The sequence below is a fragment of the Macrotis lagotis genome, chromosome 4 (genome assembly GCF_037893015.1).
Source record: "Macrotis lagotis isolate mMagLag1 chromosome 4, bilby.v1.9.chrom.fasta, whole genome shotgun sequence".
NCBI lineage: Eukaryota > Metazoa > Chordata > Mammalia > Peramelemorphia > Peramelidae > Macrotis > Macrotis lagotis.
This window is the reverse complement of record NC_133661.1, coordinates 231,751,516-231,767,623: the sequence shown is the minus strand read 5'-3', so window position 1 is coordinate 231,767,623 and position 16,108 is coordinate 231,751,516. Positions and strand designations below refer to the sequence as shown.

The following is a 16,108-nucleotide window of genomic DNA, read 5'->3' as shown; positions in this document are numbered from 1 at the left end:
GGATCAGGTGGCTTGCACGTCACATGGCTGCGTGATTGTTGGGTCTACAGGGCTGGATGTGGGCCTTGGTACTCGTGGCTCCAGGTCTGGTGCTTCATCCATTGCGCCACCTGGCCATACTTACAATTATTACTATTATTTTTTTTAATTTTAATTTTTTTCTCTCCTCTTTACTATATCGCTCAAGCAAGTCTATATTAATGGGGGAGGGGGTATTTCATTTACTCAAACAAGAATATTTTATTAATGTAAAAAACATTTGTACAAAATGAGAATAAAAAAATAAAAATTAATGAAAAAAGAAATGAGTCCTTTATCAAAAACGTTATCTGTAAAAATCATTCCCCATCTTTCTCCATTTGGTCTAATCTTGTTGCATATGCTTTCTTTGTGCAAAACCTTTTTAAATTTAATTTAGTCAAAATTATACATTTTGCAATTCATTTCCTTATTATCTCTTCTTTGGTCATAAATTTCTCCCCATTCCATAGATTTGACAAAATATTCCTTCTTCTCCTAATTGAATTATGGTATCACTGTTTTTTAGGTTTTTGTGCAAGGCAAAAGGGGTTAAGTGACTTGCCCAAGGCCACACAGCTAGGTAATTATTATGTATCCGAGACCGGATTTGAACCCAGGTACTACTGACTCCACTACACCACCTAGCTACCCCCTTGGTATCACTTTTTATGTCTAAATGGTTTACCAGGATTTTGACTTTATCTTAATATAGGCTAGAAATGTTGATCTTTGCCTAGTTTCTGTCATCTATTATTCCAATTTTCCCATCAGATTTTGTCAAATATCATAGAAGCTAGGGTTTTATCAAACAGGAGATTAACCATAGGCATTTACTACGTTTTTTGGAACCTAAGCTATTCCACTTATCCAATGTTATATTTCTTAGCCAGTTTTGATAATTGGTGCTTTTTCATACATATTGACATTTTATTTGTTTTCCAATTATATACAATATAAATATAACAGTAATATGTCCATCACTTTTTGCAACACTCTGAATTCTACAATTTTCCCCCTTCCTCCCTTCCCTCCTGTCTATAGAAAGTTGTCAGACAGTCTTTACATTGTTTCCATGCCATACATTGATGTAAATCGAATGTTATAAGAGTAAACATAAGAATAACCATAAACACCCTCTGCCCCCCCCCCCCAGAAGACAGGAAACCTCAAGAATAGAGAGAGAGAAAAAAATGTACTTCAGTCTGTGTTCAGATTTCAACTTTGTCTCTGGGGTGAATTGCTTTCTTTATCATAATTCCACCAGAGAAGTTGTTCCAATATTTTTCCCTCAGTTACTATTACTAGTTTTAACTCCACTCTAGTTCTCCCCACTCACTCCTCTCTCTCCTTTCATCCTGGCACTGTACAAAAGTGTGTTGTAGAGGAATTCCGACCAACATGGCAGAGAGAAGACAGGCACAATTCTAAAGTCTGCTGATCTTTACCCATCAATCATATGAAACAAACATCTTAACAGAACTTCGCCCAAAAACATCGAAAGAAAAGCCAGGAGAAAGGATATCTACCTCAGGATTTGTCTTCTGCAGCAGCCCTGGACAAATCTGGGCTTGTAAATCTGGGCTCAAAGGGCAGATCAGTCAGGGATCACCCAGATTAGCAGCTGAATTGGAGCCTGGGAGTCTGAGGGTCCAAGAGATGGACCTGCAGGATCAATGCTGGGGTAAGAACTGGGAGCTTGAGTCAACTAGGGAGCAGAGGCACTGGTGTTGGCATTGACCCTCTGGAGCTTGCTGACAGGGTTGGGGGGAGAGTTCCAGTGCAGGACAGCTGCGGACACCATCCCTGAGGAACTCTGAGTCCATGACTCCATTGATGCTGAGGCCTCTTCCCAGAACAAACAATAGCAGACTACTTTGCCTCAGGCACAGTTGTGTGAGCAGAAGAACCAACCTAGCTGACAATAGGAGGAGGAATGACCTCACCCCAGAGTAAATCCCACCATTGATTGAAGGCAAAAGGATTCAATAGCTTCAAAGCTCCTTTCAAGCTAAGGGAGAAGGCCTCAATCAAGGTCACAGACACTCCAGAGAAAGCAACCAGTACCTCCTACTGGCCAGCCAGAGAAATTGCACTCAGTGACTAAAGCCTTTAGGTATCCCAAACCCCTGTGAACCAGCCCCTCCTCAATGCAAGGTCTTAGCAAAATGAAGAAGGGTCAGTGGGAAAGTGGATCCATAGTAAAATTCTTGGAAGAAAAAGACCTTAACTCAGAGAGACCTAGAACCTCTGGGGAGAATATGATCTGGTCTTCAGCACAGAAAGGCTTCCTTGAAAAAATAAGGAAAGTATTTAAAAATCAACTGAAAAATTTGGAAAAACAAACCCAAGAGAAGATTAACACCTCACAACACCAAAACAAATCCTTAGAAAATACAATTGGACAAGTACAAAATGAGACTAAATCTCTCAGATTCTCAATTGGACAAATACAAAATGAGAATAAATCTCTCAGATCATCAATTGGACAAATGCAAAAGGAAAATAATTTTCTCAAAACCTGGACTGGTCAAATGGAAAGTTCTTTCAAAAGTAGAATTGACCAATTGGAAAAGGAGTTGCAAAAGGTTAATGAAGAAAACTCCTCCCTAAAAAAAAAAGAATGGAGTATGAAGAAACTAATGACTTCATGAGACAGCAAGAGCCAGGTAAACAAAATCAAAATATAGAAAAAATGGAGGAAAATGCAAAATACATAATCAGCAAAACCACTGACCTCAAGAATAGGTCGAGGAGGGGCAACGTGAGAATTAATGGATTTCCTGAAAACATTGAAGAGAAAAAAAAAAGCCTGATTTTAATATTACAGGATATAGTGATGGAAAATTGCCCTGATATCATGGAACGAGAGGGCAAAGTAGTTATTGAAAGAATATATCAATCCCCTCAAGAAAAAGATGCTAAAATGAAAACACCAAGCAACATTGTGGTCAAATTCCAGAACTATCAGATAAAAGAGAAAATCCTGCAAGTAGCCAGAAGGAAAAGTGTGTTGTATCTGAGTACCCTCTCCCTCAATCTTCCCTCTCTTCTACCACCTAGTCCCCCCTTCCCTGACCCCATTTCCCCCATCCTATACCTTTCCTCCCATCCTTCTCCAGAGCAAGATAGAATTCCTCACCCTATTATGTCTGTATGTCATTTCTTCCTTGAGCCATTTCTGATGAGAATGAAGGCTCACTCATTCCCTGTTGCATTCCCCTGCTCCACTCCACTGAAAAAGCTTTTTCTTGACTCTTATGTGAAATCTCTCAGCTTCTTCTTCATCTCTTTTTCCTTCCTCCCAGTACTTTCCCTCATCGCCCATTGACTCCATCCCTTTCTCACATTATACCATTATAGTCCACTCCTTCCTATGCCCTGTCTATACTTGCTCCTTCTAACAACTCTTAAAAAAATGAGAATCTTCATATGAATTATCAATATCTTCTTCCCGTGAAGGAATACAAACAGTTCAACATCATGAAGTTCTTCACAGTTAGTTGCTCTCTTCCACTGCCTCTATGATTCACCAAAGTCCTGTACTTGGAGATCAAACATTTTGCTCAGCTCTGGTCGCCCCGAGAGGAAAGTTTGAAAGTATCCTGTTTCATTGAAAGACCATCTTTTCCCCTGAAAGAGGATGTTCAGTTTTGCTGGGTAGTTGATTCTCAGTTGTAAACCAAGATCTTTTGCCTTCCGGAATAATATATTCCAATCCTTACAAGTGCTTAATGTAGAAGCTGCCAGATCCTGACTATGGAGCCTTGGTAGTTGAATTGTCTGTTTCTGGCAGTTTTTAGAATATTCTCTTTTGGTTTGGAAGTTTTGTAATTTGACTATAATATTCCTCAAAGTTTTTCTTTTGGGTTCCCTTTCAGGGGGTGACCAGTGAATTCTCTAGATTTCTATTTTTACCCACAGTTTCTAGGATCTCAGAGCAATTTTGCTGTATTATTTCTTGAAAAATGAAGTCTAGGCTCTTCTCCTGGTTGTGGCTTTCAGATAGTCCAATAATTTTTAAATTATTTCTTCTGGATCTGTTTTCAAGATCAGTTGTTTTTCCAATAAGATATTTCACATTTTCTTCTAATTTTTGGATTTTTTGGAAGTTTTATTTCTTCCTGATTTCTTGCACAGTCATCAGCTTCCTTTAGTTCCATTTTGCATTTGAAGGAATTATTTTCATCAGAATGTCCTTTTCCAGCTGGCCAATTCTTTTTAAGGCAATTTTCTCCTCGTTTGCCTTTTGTTTTGCTTTTTCTATTAGACCTAAAATGATTTTTAGCATATTGTTTTCTTCAGTATTTTTTGGTGTATCTTTCACCAAGCTTTTGATTTGGTTTTCATGATTTGTCTGCAGTGCTTTCATTTCTCCTCCCAGTTTTTCCTCCACAGCCTTTAATTGCCTTTCAAAGTCTTTTTTGAGCTCATCTGTAGTCCGAGTCCATTTTCTATTTTCTCTTGGATGTTTTGGATATGGAAGCTTTGATTTTGTCATCATTTGAGTATGTGTTTTGATCTTCCATGGGACTAAAGTAATTCTCTCTGATCAGATTCTTCTTTTTCTGTTGTTTACTCATATCCTCACCCCAAGACTAATTTACAGCATTTCCAAGGCTTTGGGGTTGGTCTTTTTATGGGACACCCCATTGGGACTTTTATTCCTCCATGGTCTTTTACTCTCTAGCCTGTGTTTTGATATGTAGATGACCACAGCACTGACCTCTGCCCTGGGGCTATAAGGAAAGATCCAGTTTGGTTATTTAGTATGGAGGCCTAAACTGCAGTATGTGAGTGTAGGCAAACAGCAGAATTCTACCCCAGGGAGAGCAGAGAAATCTCTGCAGACTTCCCTTACTGTCTCTAGGGGTGCAGCCTGCTTTGTCCTGATTCTTGCTGCAGATTCTTTGGCTGGGGCTCCTCATTCCACACTCACCCACGTGCAACAGAGTTCTCTCTCAGCTCCTTCAAGCTATTGCTGGTGATTTCTGGGCTGGGCTGGGCTGGGCTGGGCTGGGCTGCACCATTACTTTTTTGCCAACCCTAGAGGAAGCTCTAAGTTATCTTTGACTCAGAAAATGTATCACTCAGGCTTTCTGTGGTTTCTGACTCACTAAATTTTGGCTAGAGACATCCTTAATTTTGGGGGTTGTCGGAGTTCTCAGGAAATGCTTCCTTCATGCTGCCATCTTGGTTCCAACCCCAATTGGTGCTTTTTAATATAGTTTTAGATATGGTATAGTTAGGGCACCTTTTTTTGAACTTTTTTTTTTATTAATTCCTTTGATGCATTTTACTTTAGCTCTTCCAGATGAATTTTGTTACTATTTTTTAGCTCTTTAAAATAATTTTGGTAGTTTTATTGGTATGGCACTGAATAAGTAATTTAATTTAGGTAGAGTTGCCATTTTTATTATATTGCTATGACTACCCATGAGCAATTGATATTTTTCCATTTGTTTATATCTGACTTTAGTTGAATGAAAAGTGTTTTGTAATTGTGTTTATATAGTTTCTGGGTTTATGATTTTTTAAAATATTATCTTCAGTTACTTTAAATGAAATTTCTTTTGCTCTTGTTGCTATACTTTGCTGAAATATGTAGAAATACTGATAACTTATGTGGATTTTTTATTTGACAACTTTTTTGAAGTTATTGATTGTATTGAGAAATATTTAGTTGATTTTCTAATATTCTCTAAGTGTACCATCACATCATCTGCAAAGAATGAAAGTTATGTTTCCCCTTTTTCTATTCTAATTTCTACAATTTCTTTTTCTCTCTTATTGCTAAATGTAATGTTTCTAATAAAATATTGAATAGCAGTGATGATATTGGGCATCCTTGTTTTATGCCTCATTTTATCGGGAATTCCTCTGGTTTGGCCCCATTACATATACTGCTTGCTGATGACTTTGGATAGATATTACTTATCAATTAAAGGAAAACATTTATTTCTGTACTCTTGTGTTTTTAATAGGAATGGGTATTCTATTTTGTCAAAAGCTTTTTCAGTATCTTTTGAAATAATTATTTGATTTCTTCAATTTTATTATTGATATGCTCAATTATCTTAGTTGTTTTCCTGTTTCTGAACCATCCATGCTTAACTTGTCCAACTCCTGCCTTATCAGAGTCCATTATCCTATTGATTACTCCATGTAATCTCTTCACTAAAATTTCATTAACATTTTTGTATCAATATTCATAAGGGAGATTGGTCAGTAATGTTCTTTAACTCCTTAGCTCTTCCTGGTTTGGCTATTAGTATCATGCTAGTGCCATAAAAGAAATTTGACAGAACTCTTTCCTCACCTAAATAATAGTTTATATAAAAATATATATAAAAAATAGTTTATATAAAATTAGAGTTAATTGTCCTTTAAATATTTGGTAGAATTCACTTGTAAATTCATCTGCTCTTGGAGATTTTTTTTCTAAGAGATTTCATTGATTGATTTTTCCTTTTTTTTCTGAAATGGAATTTTTTAAAAGTATTTTATTTCCTATTCTGTAATTATGGCAATTTATATTTTCTGTAAATATTCATCTATTTCATTTAGTTTGTCAAATTTCTTGGCATACTGTAGGACAAGTATGGCTTGAATTATTACTCTAATTTCCTCCACATTGGTGCTAACTTTATGTTTTTCATCTTTTTTGAATCTGGTAATTTCATTTTCTTCATTCTTTTTTTTTAAATCAGATTAATTAACAAACCCAAAGACATCAATTACTGGGATAAGTACTCACTATTTGACAAAAATTTGGGGGCAAACTGGAAAAGAGTGTGGCAAAAACTAAGCATACATCCACATATTACAACCTATACCAAAATAATGTCAAAATGGATACAGAATTTAGACATAAAGAGTGATACTATAGATAAATTAATAGACCATGAAATACTCCATCTATCAGATTTATGGAAAGGGGATAAATTTATGACCAAACAAGAATTATAGAACATTATAAATTGCAAAATGAATTACTTTGACTCTATTAAATTAAAAAGTTTTGTACTAATAAAATCAATGCTGCCAAAATTAGAAGGAAAGCAGAAAAGGTAGGAAACAACCCTTCACAACTAGGAGTTCTGATAAAAGTCTCATTTCTAAACTATATAGAGAATTGCATCAAATTTATAATCTTGCAAGTCATTCCCCAATTGATATAAATCGTCAAAGGATATGAACAGATAGTATTCAAATGAAGAAATTAAAGCTATATATGTAAAATATGAAAAATACTCCAAATCATTATTGATTAGAGAAATACAAATTAAAACAACAATGAGCTATCATCTCACACTGATCAGATTGGCCAAGATGAGAAAAAGGGAATATGTTTGGTTCTGGAGAGGTTGTGGGAGGATTAGAACATTGATGCATTGCTGGTGGAGTTGTGAACAGATCCAGCAGGTCCGGAGAGCAATATGGACCTATTTCCATAGAGAAATATAGAACTATGTCTGGAGAGCAATAAAACTGCTTCAAACCCTTTTACTCAGCAATTCAAATTCTAGGACTATATCAAAAAGAAATTGTAAAAAATTGAAAAAGTCCTATATGTTCTAAAATATTCATAGCAACTCTTTTTGTATTGTCAAAGAATTTGAAATTGAGGGGATGCCCATCAATTGGGGATGGCTAAACAAATTATGGTACATGAATTCTATGGAACACTATTGTTCTATAAGAAATCATAAGTGATCAGACTCTAGAGAAGCATAGAATGTCTTACGGAATCAGCTGCTTTTTGAAGGGAGTAGAACCAAGAGAACCATGTACATATCAATAACAACATTGTGAGAAGAACAACTTTGATAGCAGCAGCTCCTCTCAGCAGTTCAGAGAGCTAGATCAACTATATTAGACCAGTTATGGACTATATTATCCCCATCCACAGGAGGAAAAAACAAAACAAACAAAATGCACTAAAACAACCCTTCAGAATCAGCATGTATTTCCCTTAATCCTAATTCCTCATACCAAAAATAACTAATCTGTAAATATGTTTATCAAAATATGTAGTTACAATGTTAACCTGACTGTTCAGAACTGAAGGGAAGGGAGTGTGAAGGGAGGGTGGAAGGAAATTCTGTAACTTAAAAATATACATGTACATATGGATTAAAATAAATAAATTCTTAAATATTAAAAAAAATCAGATGAAACAAAGATTTATCTATTTTATTTTTTCATAAAGACAACTTTTAGTTTTATTTAGTTCATTTGTTTATTAGTTCAATAGTTAACTTACTTTAAATTTTATTAATTTCTGCAATTACTGTCAGAATTTCTAATTGGTATTTAATTGAATATTTTTTCATTTGTTCTATTTCTAGTTGCAAATCTAATTCGTTGATCTCTTTTTATAATTTATTCATGTATTTATAGATATGAAATTTCTTCTAGCAACTGGTTTTGATGCAACTCCTAAGTTTTGGTATGTTGTCCCGTGTTATTTCTTCTAACAGATTATTTCTATGATTTTTTTGATCCATTCATTCTTTATTATTAGTTTATTTAATTTCTGAGTCATTTTGAGCTTATCTTTCCATGTCCCTTTATTCCATCTAATCTTTATTGCTTCATGATCTGAAAAGGATGCTTTTAATATTTCTGTCTTTAAGTATTTGATTTTGAGGTTTTTAATGCACTAAAACATGGTCAATTTTTTAGTAGATGCCATGAATTGTAGAAACAAAAGGATATTCCTTTCTAGCCCCATTCAATTTTCTCCAGAGATCTATCATTATCTAACTCTTCTGAAACTCTATTCACCTACTTAAATTCCTTCTTATTTATTTTGTGGTTAGATCTATCTAATTCTGGGAGATGAAGATTATTATCAATTTTTCTCTCTATGTATGTCTCCATGAAAGTCATTTTACTCTTCCTCTAAGAATTTGGATGCTATATCTCTTATTCCATATACATATATATATATATATATATATATATATATATATATATATATATACATATGTATATATATATATATATATATATAATGATATGCTTTCAGTGCCTATTGTACCTTTTAAGAAGGTGTAGTGTCCTTCCTTTGTTTGTAATAAGGATTGTTATCTCTGCTTTTTTTGATAATATAGTCTGTCCCAGTCTTTTACCTTTACCCTGTCAGTATTATTCTGCTTCAAATATATTTCTTGTAAATGACATATTGTAGGATTTTGTTTTTTTTAATTCACCTTGCTATCTGTTTCTGTTTTATAGGAGAGTTCATCCCATCTACATTTATAGTTATGATTGCTAACACTATATTTCCTTCTATTCTTTCTTTCCTTGTTTGTACTTTTCTCTCTCCTTTCCCCTTATTTCTGCTTCTCAGTGTTTTGCTTCTGACTGCTGTCTCCCTTAATTTGTTGTCCCTTTTATCAACCTACCTTCCTTTCACTTTTCTCTTTCCATTTTCTTTCTTTTTCTTTCTTTCATTTTCCCCCCTCCCTTTTGACATTTCCTTCGTTTTCTTTTGCCTTCACCCTCACCCCCTGCTTCCCTGTAGGCTAACATAAATTTATAAATGTAAGTTATTCTCCCTTTGAGTGAAATTTGTTGAGTGTAGCATTTCATCAGTGCTCATACCCTTCTTTCTTACCCTCTACTATGTTAAGTACTTTGTGCCTCTTCATGTGATGTTCATAATCTACCATGAATGTACTCATGTTATCAATTTCCCCATTTATTTATTTAATGTTATTTACTATAGTTAACAGTTCTGCAATATCCTTAGTTTGATTAGAAAACCATTTTAATCTTGACTATGATAAACTACATATACATTTGTCTCTATTCAAATTATGCAAAAACAAGTTTTCCCCTAACCATTTTATTTAAGACAGATTATCCTAATCAATAATTTTAAAATAATAATGTTAGAAGGGGTTTCAGTCCACACCCCTCATTTTATTAATATATCAACCAAAATCAAGGACATTTCAATGATTTTCCCAAAGTCTAAGAAATAGTTTGGGAGACAAGATCTGAATATATATTTACTTGAAAGCGTCTTTACCCAAAACATAAAAAAGACATGTCAAAAAATGGATTCACCCTGAAATTTGTTTAAATACCTTACTGCCATATTGTAATGCTTTTGCTATGTTCATTTTCAATAGTTTATTCAAAGTAGAACTCCCTAAAGATTAATGCAAGGGAATCTGGATGGTTGCTTTTGCCTATTTCATATTTTTCTTTTTGTAAATAATTGTTTCATATAAAGAGTGACTCTCTGGGAGGTTGGAGGAGTAAAGTTAGAAGGGAAATTATAAGCAGCAAAAAGTAAAATATATCCTTTAGGGAAAAAAAGAAAATTGCCCATATTCACTTAAGTACCATTTCCCTACTTTTGTTGGCCAAACTCCTATGTACTTAGAAGAGTGAATGCAACCTACAGGAGAAGCAATGTCAATATTTCAATCTTAAATTTTCAGAGCCCATTAAGTCTCAAGGAAGGCCACAAGAACTCTAAAGAAAAGTGAGGTTAGTTTGTATGAGATAAATATTGCTCCTATGACAGGATTTCATCTGCCTTGATTTAAAAGTAACTTCTCTGTTATAGATCCAATAAAAGTATTGAAGAAAATAATAGCATTAAATCTCGACTCCATTTTTAGTTGGATGGAATATAAAGTTTGATTGAAATTTTCCTATTTGCTATATATTAAAGAGAAAAAAATAATGTTTTAATGTTTACATGGGTCTCTGAAAGTTGCTAGGACAGTTCCCTAAAACATTTCCAGCATGTCAGTCAACAGAACAATCAACTAAATATGTTTTCTTCAAAATGTCACAGAAAAATGAAATAAGAAAATATTCTGACAATTAAATGATATGATTAGAAAGAAATAAACTGTGCATGTCAAAGAACATCTGCTTGACTTGTTGAATATATTATAGAGAGAATTCTTTTTTAGCTAGCAGTTAGATTCAATAGTAAGGTATCTTCTAATTTTATGATACTGATTCTATGATTTTGAGAAAAAAACAGGAATTTCAATAAGATGAACAATAGAAAGAAAAATGGAACACTTGAAAAAAATACCACAAGAATCAGTGAGAATATGTACTCAGAGAAAACCACATGACCTTTCCAGCATTAATATTTAATGATATGCTAACAGGATTTGGGGAATGAACTGCAAATCCAAATACCTCCAAAGAGACAACATACTAAAGACATCCATCTCAACTTGACAGGGATTAAAGATTTTTAATATTCAATTCTCTTTTTACCATTCCAATTACACAAAGAAAAAGAACAGACTGATTTGGAATGTCTAATGAAAAGTAACAGTGCTGTTACTGGAATCATGCTTTCAGTACAAGAACAGATATCTTATTACAGTACAGAGTAGGGCCTTTCTGGTCCTACCTTTAGTTTTTTACTGTTTACATTCATATGGTTTTCATTTGAAACATCCCATCTGTGCTGAGCTATAAGGAATTGTAAAAATACTAAAGTTACAACAGTTTAAATAAGGTGCACAGAATTTCCTGGGTTTATTTTGCTAAAAATATGTTTAAAGATTTCTGCTGTATAGGCTAGGAGGACACTCTAATATACCTGCTAGAGGTAATTATGTGTCTAAGATGAGATGCAAAGCAGAGCTACAACCCCACGACAGGAGTAACCATGCATACACCTTTACAACATTATATACTTAGTTTAAAAAGGGGCATTTTCTAAAGTGTATATACTTAAACTAATTATGCAAAATGCTGGATAATAGCATGCATGTATCTGCTATTTTGTTAGAGTGATCAAAATCCTTATTGTTATATAAATAAAAAACACAAGAAGTAAGGAAATGTCCCCTTATTTCAAAGTCATTATAAAAATGATATTTCATTTTTCATGTTATAGAAGGGCATAGTGAATCGAGAACAGGCATTGGAGGTAGGAAGATGTGGTTTATATTCTGCCTTTAAAATATACAGTCTCTATGATCTCAGAATTACTTAACCTCTTATTGCTACTAGAAACTCTCTAAGATTACATAGGAAGACAACTTATGAATATCTTTCAGCTGTGTAGGTTTCCACACTGGATATTGCCAAATGCCAATGAAATCATAGGTCTGCATTAAATATGTTTGTATGTCTATTTGTGTGTGAATGTTTGCTTATGTAAAAAAATCAGCTCATGCATATGTACATAAATTCGGGTACATATACATATCTGCATAATTTACACCATATTCACACACACACACATATATATATATATGTATATATATATACATATATATATATATATATATATGACACCTATGCACAGTACGAATATAACTCAGAGCTATGATTTCATTAGTGATGGGAATTCTTAGTACAGAAACTCATTCTACCCATCCAATGATATAAATGTGTGATCATGTGTATTCTGGATATAAGCATGGGTGGGTAAAAGCAGGGAATTTAAGCTAAATCAAGTGTGTATTAAGAAAGAGACTGCTGTGGTTTTATGCTAAAGAGATTTTTTTATCCTATACGAAGGAAAATCAAAATATAAATGAGTAAAACTTGATTGTTTTAATAGTGATATTAGGATTAAGTATAGAAGTAGAGATCACTCCTGTCAAACCCAGCTTATGGGCAAACATAAAAGACATTATGTTCTTCCCAGAAGACCCATAATTAATAATAGAAATTATTCAGTTATACTCAGATAAGGCAAGCTTTATCTATTTTCAAATATTTTATTTATTTTTAACTTAATTTAATTTGTTCAAGTAATACTGATCTATTATCTCTACCTCTCAATTTCCCTTTCCAAAAAAGAAAAGAAAACAGAAAACTAAACTCTTCTAACAAATAAGCGTGTAGAGCAAAATAAATTCCCATATTGAAGATGTTGAAAAGCAAAATGTAACTGTCTCTGCATCTTAAGTATCAGCCCTCTGCTAGTACATATGTATTTTGCTCTATCTTTAGTCTTCTGGAATTATGGTTGGTCATTGTGTTAATCAGAGTTAAATCTTCAAAATTGTCCTTCTTTACAATGTTTTTGCTATTATGCAAATTATTATGTAAATTTTTCTCTTAGTCCTGTTTCTTTTATTTTTGAAAGAATTCATATGAATCTTCCCAAAGTTCCTGGAAAAAGTCTCAAAGAATACCTGAATATCTTTTGAGAAAAAGAAAACAAAGCAAACAAAAACTAGACTAAGTTGCATTTTGATAGTATGGGAAGGGGTTAGACTGTTGTTTCTACCACACACATTCCACTAATCACTTGTAGCAAAGAATCATAACAAGACAATGACATTAAAATTGCAATTTACCTACCAAATTCAAAGTTAATGAAATAAATCTAAAATAAATTCTTTAGCACAGTTTTAGTAGCATTCCAAAATTTCAATAATTCACCTTGGTATGCATTTGATTCATTTTTGGAATCTCTCCTGCCACCTAATAATAACTGTCTATGTTCTTCTAAAATGGCTTGTTTACTGCATTATCCTTCCAAGAAGAGTCACCCAAGCTATCTGAATGAAGATTTCCATTAGAAATGAGAATGTATCTATTTAGTTGCAAGAAGAGTTAAATACTAATAATTCTTCTGAATTTTTCTATTGATGGGAAAAATCTATTCTTTCATCATTAAAATTAATTTCTTCTAAGTTTTTTTGAAGAACAACCAAATTCTAAAGAAATGTCCTTAGTAGAACTTAGAAATGGCTCCAATTGATCAAATTAGAAATTCCAACAAAACTCCAAGTCCTAAAATACAAATTACTACAACTAGATTAAAGATTCAATTTTAAAGAACCAATAGGGCGGCGGCGGCGCTAGAGGGAGCTGCTGGCGGCTTCGGGCTGCGCTCCATGTCCCACGGGCAGTGCTCCCGCCTTGGCCCCGCCCGCCGGGCTCGCTGGCCCCGGCCGCCCCGGCCGCGCCCGCCCCCTGGCGCCATGGAGGAGGACAGCAAGTCGGCCAGCAGAGCCTGCAGCTGGATGACCAGGACACCTGCGGCATCCACCGAGACAATGAGGAGGAGACAGGGCACGCCCACGGAAGTCCTGGAAGGGATTTAGGAGCCAAAAAGAAAAAAGAAGAAACAGAAGAGAAAAAAGGAGAAACCAAATTCTGGAGCACAAAATCAGATTCAGCATCTGATTCCCAGGAGATTAAAATTCAACAGCCTTCCAAAAATCCAGCCATTCCGATGCAGAACCTGCAGGATATTCAAAGGGCGATGGAACTTCTCTTTGCATGTCAGGGCCCTGCCAAAAACATTGATGATGCTAACAAAAGGAAATATCAGTTTTGGGATACACAACCTGTACCCAAGCTTCATGAAGTAGTTACATCTCATGGTGCAATTGAACCAGATAAGGACAATATTCGTCAAGAACCTTATTCTTTACCCCGGCGGTTTCACGTGGGACACCTTAGACTTGAGTAATGCTGAAGTACTCAAGGAATTATATACGTTGTTAAATGAAAATTATGTAAAAGATGAAGACAACATGTTCAGGTTTGATTATTCCCGAGTTCCTCTTATGGGCTCTTCGTCCTCCAGGCTGGCTGCCACGGTGGCACTGTGGAGTTAGGGTTTCTTCAAACAAAAAACTAGTGGGGTTCATAAGTGCCATCCCAGCTAACATTCGGATTTATGATAGTGTGAAGAAGATGGCAGAAATAAATTTTCTCTGTGTTCATAAGAAGTTGACATCAAAACGGGTAGCACCAGTGCTGATTAGAGAAATAACTAGAAGAGTCAACTTGGAGGGGATTTTTCAAGCTGTTTATACAGCAGGAGTGGTACTTCCTAAGCTAGTGGCTACTTGCAGATACTGGCATCGATCACTAAATCCCAGAAAATTGGTAGAAGTGAAATTTTCTCACTTGAGTAGAAATATGACTTTACAGAGAACAATGAAGCTATACAGACTTCCTGATGTCACAGACTTCAGGCTTGAGACCGATGGAGCCAAAAGATATCAAAGCTGTGCAAGAATTAATTAACAACTATCTGAAGCAGTTTCATCTTGCCCCTGTGATGAATGAAGAGGAAGTGGCCCATTGGTTACTGCCTCAGGATCATATTATCGACACATTTGTAGTAAGAGTGTTTAAATGGAGTGTTAACTGACTTTCCTGAGCTTCTACACATTACCTTCCACTGTCATGCATCACCCAATTCATAAAAGTCTAAAAGCTGCTTATTCCTTCTACAACGTTCATACTGAGACTCCACTACTGGATGTAATGAATGATGCACTCATTATAGCTAAATTGAAAGGATTTGATCTGTTCAATGCACTAGATTTGATGGAAAATAAAACATTCCTAGGAAAAACTCAAGTTTGGTATAGGAGATGGTAATTTGCAATATTATTTGTACAACTGGCGGTGTCCAGGAACAGAATCTGAAAAGGTTGGTCTTGTTTTACAGTAGAAGGACATTTTCATTTCTAGAACTCTGCAGTCATCATTTGAGTTGATGTTCTATTTAACAAATCCCGGAACCACTGTTCCAAAGAATGAAAGCACAACTTAAGTGAAATCAAAGTGATCTATAAATCTGAACATATGAAGAAAATCCATATTGACCAATTTTACTTATTTTTGGTTATTTTCAAATTCACCCAATTTTTACAGTCTGTTGCTGAGAGGTAGTAGGGGAAGAAAGGTACAAAGAGCACATTCCTCTTATTTTCAGAGCTTTGGTTGCTTCTTGACAAAGTGAAGGTATTTTTTCACTGTAGAAATTGAACTTTTTATACAAACTGAACTGCAGTGATGGATTAATGTAAGAAAATCTTTGCTAATACAGATAAACTGCTGCATTTCTATGTATTAAGTGGTAATGTTTGTCAGTGATACAGAATGAAGAATTCATTCTGAATATTTTTGCTTATTCATTTCACATGGATATTATTTGGGCAGATTTATGGAGGCCAATACTTTTGTAGCTCAAGTCTGGGTAATTTAAGCGTAGAGGAGTATAAAAATGTACTGGGTTGACTGGTGCATTTATTTATCCAATAAGCAATGCTGTCAAGTCAATAAAAACACAGATTTGTACCTTAAAAAAAGAACCAATACTTATTAATAT

The 16,108-nt window shown here is 34.6% G+C and overlaps 1 pseudogene; it reads left to right on the top strand.

Annotated features, from left to right (window-relative positions):
* Positions 1-14,033: 14,033 nt before the first annotated feature.
* Positions 14,034-15,832, top strand: LOC141520332 (glycylpeptide N-tetradecanoyltransferase 2 pseudogene; annotated as a pseudogene).
* Positions 15,833-16,108: the final 276 nt, after the last annotated feature.